This window comes from Octodon degus, unplaced genomic scaffold (genome assembly GCF_000260255.1).
Source record: "Octodon degus isolate 3935 unplaced genomic scaffold, OctDeg1.0 scaffold00214, whole genome shotgun sequence".
NCBI lineage: Eukaryota > Metazoa > Chordata > Mammalia > Rodentia > Octodontidae > Octodon > Octodon degus.
Window position 1 is genome coordinate 3,417,901 of NW_004524790.1, and position 6,917 is coordinate 3,424,817.

Consider the following 6,917-nt stretch of genomic DNA (forward strand, 5'->3'; position numbering starts at 1 on the left):
GCAGCATTAGGGTGTTTATTTGTTCCCGTTCTGTTTTCCTAATGTGTGAGTTCACAGCTTTGAATTTCCCTCTGAGAACTGTTTTCACCATATCCCATAAATTCCGATAAGTTGTGCTTGAATTTTCATTGAATTGTAGATATTGTTGAATTTCATGTTTAGTTTCATCTGTGACCCATTTGTTGCTAAGTAAAGTGTTGCCTAATTTACATGTATTTAGGCAGTTTTTCTTTTTTCTTTTGTCATTTATTTCCAGTTTTATTGCACTGTAGTCAGATAATATACATGGGATAATTTCTGTTTTCTTACATATACTTAAGCATGAACTACGGACCAGTATGTGGTCGATTTTAGAAAATGACCCATGTGCAGCTGAGAAAAAAAAATGTGTATTAATCTGTGTTTGGGAGGATCACTCTGTATATATTCACTAAGCTCAGTTGTTTCAAGCTATTGTTCACTTATGTTACTTTTTTACTAAGTTTTTGCATAGTTGACCCACCTTTTTGTGATAAGGGGATGTTAAGGTCTCATGTTAAGATTGTGGTATTGGATATTAGATTTTTCATGTCCAATAAGATTTGTTTTATATAGTTGGGTGCTCCTTTATTTGGTGCATACATATTTATGAGTGTTACCTCTTCCTCTTGTATTTTTCTCCTAACCAATATATAGTGGTCTTCTTTATTTCGCTTGATCATTCTTGGTTTGAAGTTGAGACTGTCTGAGAATAGGATTACTACCCCTGCTTTCTTCTGAGGAACTAGGGCGTGTAGTATTGTGTTCCATCCTCTGACTTTCAGTCTATGAATTTATGAGTAAAATATGTTTCTTGTATATAGCATATTGTTGGATTTTGCTTCTGAATCCACTGTGCCAGTCTATTTCTCTTAATTGGTGAATTGAGTCCATTTATATTGATGGTTAGAATTGAAATGTATTGACTTACGATTGACATGCTATTTACCTGCTGTTGTTTACTCCTTTTTCTCCTGTGTTTGTTTTCCCTATTTAGTTGGTTGCTTCCGTTCTCATTCATGGAGTTCTGATCATATTTGTCCCTCTCTAGAACATCTTTCAGGAGCCTGTGTAGGATTGGCTTTGTCATCATGAAATTCTTTAGTTGTTTTTTGTCATGGAAATATTTAACTTCTCCATCAAACTTGAAAGAGTGTTTTGCAGGGTATAGTAGTCTGGGTTGGAATTTGTTTTCATAGAGGATTTGAAATACTCTGCTCCTTGCTCTTCTTGCCTTCCTGATTCGTGAAGAGAAGTCAGCCATAATTTTTATGGTTTTTCCTTTGAATGTGATCTGCTTCTTTTCTCTAGTGGCTTTCAGTATATTGTTCTTGTTTTGGATTTCTGGGATCTTGACTATTATATGTCTCAGTGTGTTTTTAATTGGGTTGAGGTTACTTGACATTCTGTATGCTTCAGTTACCTGAATGTCAGATTGTTTCCTCATTTGGGGAAGTTCTCTGCTATTACTTCTGCCCATATTTTTTTTAATGTCATTTGTATTGACTCATTCTTTCTCATTGATTCCTATTAGGCTCACATTGTACATCTTTGCATCATCTTTCAAGTGATGAATTATTTTTTTCCTGCATCATATTTGTTTTTAAGAGATCTTTTCTTACCTTTTCACTATGTGCACCAGTGTCTTCAAGATCTGAAACTCTGTCTTCACTTTCACTCAAACAGTTTTGAAAGCTTGTGATTGAGATTTGAAGTTCCTTTATATCTCTTTAACTCTGCATCATGTGATGTATTTATTTGCTGTTTTGCTTATTCAAGGAATCTGTTATTTTTCTAATCTCTGCTATTTTTTAAATCAATGTCTTCTTCAGACACAGTTATTAATTCTTTTTCTGCAGTTTTTTTTTTCAAATTGGGTTTCCTTCCTATGTTTTGAAGTTGATTCTTTACTTCAGATGATATGAGTTCAGAGAATTCTTTTTTTATTTCAGAAAAGAATTCCGCTCTGAGTTCCTCTATAACTTTCTGCTGTTGCTTATTTACTTGTGACCCTATTAATTCATGTATTTGAGCTGATCTAGAGTCCTCTGCACTTGTTCTGGGTGAACATTGGGTTTCCTCCATATGTTTCTGCATTTGACTCTTTACTGCAGATTCTATTATTTCAGGCATTTCTTTTTTCTTTTCCAATATGAGTTCCGCTTTCTGCAGTTTTCTCTTTATTTCAGAAACATTCATTCATTTATTTCAGCTGTTTGAATCCCTCTTTGTTCTGTGCTAGTGTCCTCTGCACTTGTTATGGGCAGGCTTGGGGTCTGAGATTGCATTTTGCTCCTTTTCATTGTCATTTTGTATAGCACTGCCTTCTGACCTTTGTTGTAAGCTTTGGTGTAGTTATAACCTTGCCATGTACTGAAATTCAGGTGCAGATCTACAAAGTTTGAATTTATCCAATTGTACCTGGCTTGGGTCTGGCTGCTGTGCTCAGCTCCTTCCTGCTGCCACCCTTGGGAATGAACCTGTTTTGCCCCTCTGGCAAGATGTTCTGCTCTTGGACTAGCTGAGTGGTTCTGTCCACTACTCTCTTTGCAGAGACTGCAGCTGCAGGGTTTTACCCAAGGCCTGTATGCCAGACCTGAGCTGAGTCTGAAAGGGACAAGGGGGAGTAGGGGAGAGGGGAAGCTCTCCAGCATACTCACTGGCCCTGGGCTAGGGATGGATCAGGGGATCTAGAGAACGCAGCAGATGTTCTCAATCACTAGGTGGGCATGGGGGGGGGTGCTGCGGTGTGATGGTGGGTGTTCCCAAGGGAACAGAAGAGGGTCTCACTCATGCTGCGCCTGGGTTTTGACTGGACATGTTCCGCGGGCACAGAGTAGCTGGAGGCTATCATAGAGGCTTTCCGTATATTGTTCTAGTGCTGGATTTCTGGAATCTTGACTATCATATGTCTTTTTGTGTTTTTAATTGGATTGAAGTAATGGAGTTCTGTAGGCTTCAGTTACCTGTCAGATTACTTCCTCATATTTGGGAAATTTTCTGCTATTACTTTTGCCCATATTCTTTTTATATCATTTGTATTGACTCCATCTTTCTCATTGATGCCTATTAGTCTCATGTTGTTCATCTTTGCATTGTCTTGCAGGTGATGAATTATTTTTTTCTGCATCATAGTTGTTTTCAAGAGTCCATTTTTTACCTTTTCACTAGCTGCACTGGCATCTTCGAGATCTGAAAACGTGTCTCCATTTTCACTCAAACAGTTTTGAAAGCTTGTTAGTGAGATTTCAATTTCCTCTATATCTCTTTGACTTTGCTTCATGCATACTATTTCTTTCTTGTATTGCTCATTGAAGGAATCCATCGTTATTCTAATCGCCTCTATTTTTTTATCAGTGTCTTCTTGAGAAGCAGTTATTAATTCTTTTAGTATAGAGATTATTTCTGATATTATTTCCTCTATATGTTTTTGCTTTTGGTTCTTTACTTCAGAAGCTATTAATTCAAACGTTTTCATTTTTCAGCTCAGAGGTTATTTCCGATCTGAGTTCCTCTATACCTTTCTGCAGTTGTTTCTTTACTTCAGATGCTATTGATTCAGACATTTCAGTTGTGTGCTTTCCAATTTCTTCTGTGCTTGTGTCCTCTGCAGTTGTTTTGGGTGGACTCAGGGCCTGAGATTGCATTTTGCTCCTTCTTATTGTCATTTTGTATACCACTGTCCTCTGTCTTTTGGTATAGAGCTTTGGTGCAGTTCCAACCTTAGCACCTACTTAAATTTGGGTACAGATCTAGTAAGTTTGAGTTCATCCAGTTGTGCCTGGCTTGGGTCTAGCTGTTGTGCTCAAGTACTTCCTATGGTATACCTTGGAAGTGAACCTGTTCTGCCCCTCTGACCAGATGTTCTGCTCCTGGATTCATTGGTTGTTTCTGGTCTTTAGTCTCTCTGCAGGGACTTCAGCTGTAGCGTTTCACACCAGGCCTGTATGCCAGGCCTGGTCTGGGTTCTGAGGGGTCCAGGAGATGCAGGGGAGTGCAGAAGTTCTCCCATACACTACCCAGGCCTGGGCTTGGGCTGGGAATGGGGGGGTGCTGAGAGTGAGACAGAAGTTCTCACTCGCTGAGCAAGCTTGGAGGGCTTTGGATGGTAGGAGGTGTCCCGAGATCATGGCAGTCGGTCTCACTCATGCGGCGTTTCTGGGCATGGTCTGGAAAGCTCTTGTTATTTTTTAAAATAGATTATTAATATGAAGGTATTCTTCTGTGTTGAATTTTCATGGTCACTGTTCATTCAATCTAAGCACCATGAAACTGCTTCCAGTGTTCATATTCACATTGAAAAAGATTAAGAAGCCACTTTTCAAGATGGTATTAAGATAGCACTTTTAAACAAATTTTCATGTTTTTTTAAACAAAAACATTAGAAGCTACTGGTGGCACTGGGAGGAAATGAAGAGTTTCTGTTTTAAGAAACCTTCTTTTGAGTCAGTCAGCTTGGTTTCACAGTATCTAGTACATTTCCACCAATCTGTGATGTAGTCAAAGTAGCTAAACATGTTTTGCTCCTCTTATGAATATATCCTTGGTTCTCAAGGTGGAGTCAAAATAGGTGTTCTGAGGAAAGTTTATCATCAAAATTACTAACATACTCTCATTCTGTAATGGTAGAGCCAACTGGTGGCTTTAATTTTTCTCTCTCAAAGCACTCCAATCAATTAGCTGGAAAAATGGATGCTTCTTAATGTCTTCTGCACCTTTCTTACCAGCACCAAGGCATCAATCAGCATTTCTTCTGAATGGTCTTCTCATTGTGGAAATGGCCTCTGTGGATAAGAACCATGGGTATCTTACTTCATCATTTACCATAGCGTCAAAAACCTTCTCTTCATCAGCACCAGAGGAAGACTCACCAACGAGCATTTCATATATAAGTACTCCAAAGCCCCATCAATCTATGGCTCTTGTATATGATATTTCTGTTAATATTTCTGGGGCAAGAACTTCAGGAGTGCCACACAAGGTGCTTGCTCTATTTCCACATTCCATTCCTTCTGGGCAGAGACCAAAATCAGAAATTTTCATGAAGCCTTCTGTGTCCGGTAATGTTATCCAATTTCAAATCTCTCTACACAATTTTGTGTTCATGTAAATATTGCAACCAAAGAACTATACATGCAGCATGAAATGCAGCTCTTAGTTAAGAAAAAAAGCATCAGTGTGAATGTTCATCATTAGGTCCCCTCTGGCAACATATTCTATTACAAAGCAAACAGCCTCTTTGGCTTGGAAACATGCAAAAAATTCACCTAAAAGGGATGCCTTATACTAGTCACAGTTTCGACAATTCTTTTTCCACACATTAGGCTGTGTACTTCATCCAAGCCACAGTGTCTCCTTTCTTTAAGGTTTTTATAGCAAACATATCATTTGTGTGTCTATATCCAGCCAAAAGCACTTTTCCAAAATGTCCTCTACCCAAGACAGCATAACTACACAGTACCTTTCATTGCATAGTTACTAATTAAACAGTTGCTAAATAAATGAATACTATGCCAAAGGGCAGGGAGGAACAGCATAACCTCTGAAGTCTTGTAGATCGAGCTGAAATCTCTGCTGAGATCTATCCTCAAGTTCCCGAATACCACTGTGTACTAATCCTCACTCAGAAATATCAGGCTCACATTCACATTGTGGTTTGGAGAGTATAGTATTTCTACAATTTTCAATATCCAATATAGCTTCTGAATTCTGTCCAGATATATCCAAAACTCTTAATTCAAGAGACTCATCTATTTCTCCAAGGGAAGAAGCCATGGTGAGGCTGAAGGATGTTCAGACTCAGGATCAAAGTCCAATATGGTTACTGTAGAATCAGTAGCTGATAGCACTAGCTCAGGGGTGTATATATACATCAACTACAGGCACTGTAACAGGGAAGAGGCTTGAGGGCTGAAGGTGCCAGAATGATTTATCATATGAATAGCTTTCCTCACTAGCCTTCCCCAAGTGGCAATATTAATATTTATTTCAGAAGATTTTTAAAAAAATGTTTTGCCTTTCTGTTTGGAAAAAAATTTTATTTTTCTTTGAAGTTTTGGACTTCTTTCAATAACTGGATTAGGGCTGGAGAGATAGCACAGAAGTCTAAAGCGCCTGCTTAGGCAAGCTTAGGCAAAGCACAGAGACCATGGTTGGATTCCCAGCACTACATGCTGTGCCAGCTACGCCCTCTGGGCAGGCTGAGCTGGCTACAAAAAATAAAAATAACTGGATTAAAAAATGTAGCCTCTGGAAAAAAAAAAGAGTACGCTGTGTTTGCAAATAAGAACACATACCAGGGCATTGTTTGTCTAACAAATCTTTTTATTTTATTTTACTTTATTTTATTTGGCATCAGTTATTTTTATTTTAAAGAAAAAAAATAAAAACAATGGTACAAAATCTCAAAACAAGATTTTAGGAGAGTAACAATGGTTAGTACATTGTGTATTGTTACTGCCAAAGTAGTTTCTCATATTACAAGATACAGGCAATAAATAATAAATAAACAACATAGGTACAAACCTCTGTTTTTTTTTAAAGTCAACAGAAGATGGAAATATACTTTTTAAAGTTTCTAATACTAGGAGAATATATCATACAATATCTTTTAAATAAATTGTAAGCCAAAGATACAGTATAAATCTTAGAACAAAAATTAAGATTAAGCAATATTCAGAAAATTAAATGTTTCAAAACAATTGAACTAAGAAAAAGTTTTCATGATAGCAAATAAGTACTAAGAGTAAAACATAAGATAAATAGTGGAATGGCAAGTAAATGACCAGCACTTCTAACAGTTTGAGGATAGGATATCACACAAAGTTCTAGTGTGTTGTGGACATGCATAATGACCGTGACAGTTACTGGTGGCCAGGCGTCACTTGTGGAACTGAGCT

At 37.7% G+C, this 6,917-nt stretch overlaps 1 protein-coding gene and 1 pseudogene across 1 annotated transcript in view; one reads left to right on the forward strand and one right to left on the reverse strand.

Moving 5' to 3' along the window:
- Window positions 1–6,917, forward strand: part of LOC101586209 (vomeronasal type-2 receptor 116-like) — a 78,056-nt gene that overhangs the window by 50,997 nt on the left and 20,142 nt on the right. The window lies entirely within an intron of this gene.
- The window catches only part of LOC111813698, a 21,683-nt pseudogene continuing 19,172 nt past the window's right edge, over window positions 4,407–6,917 (reverse strand).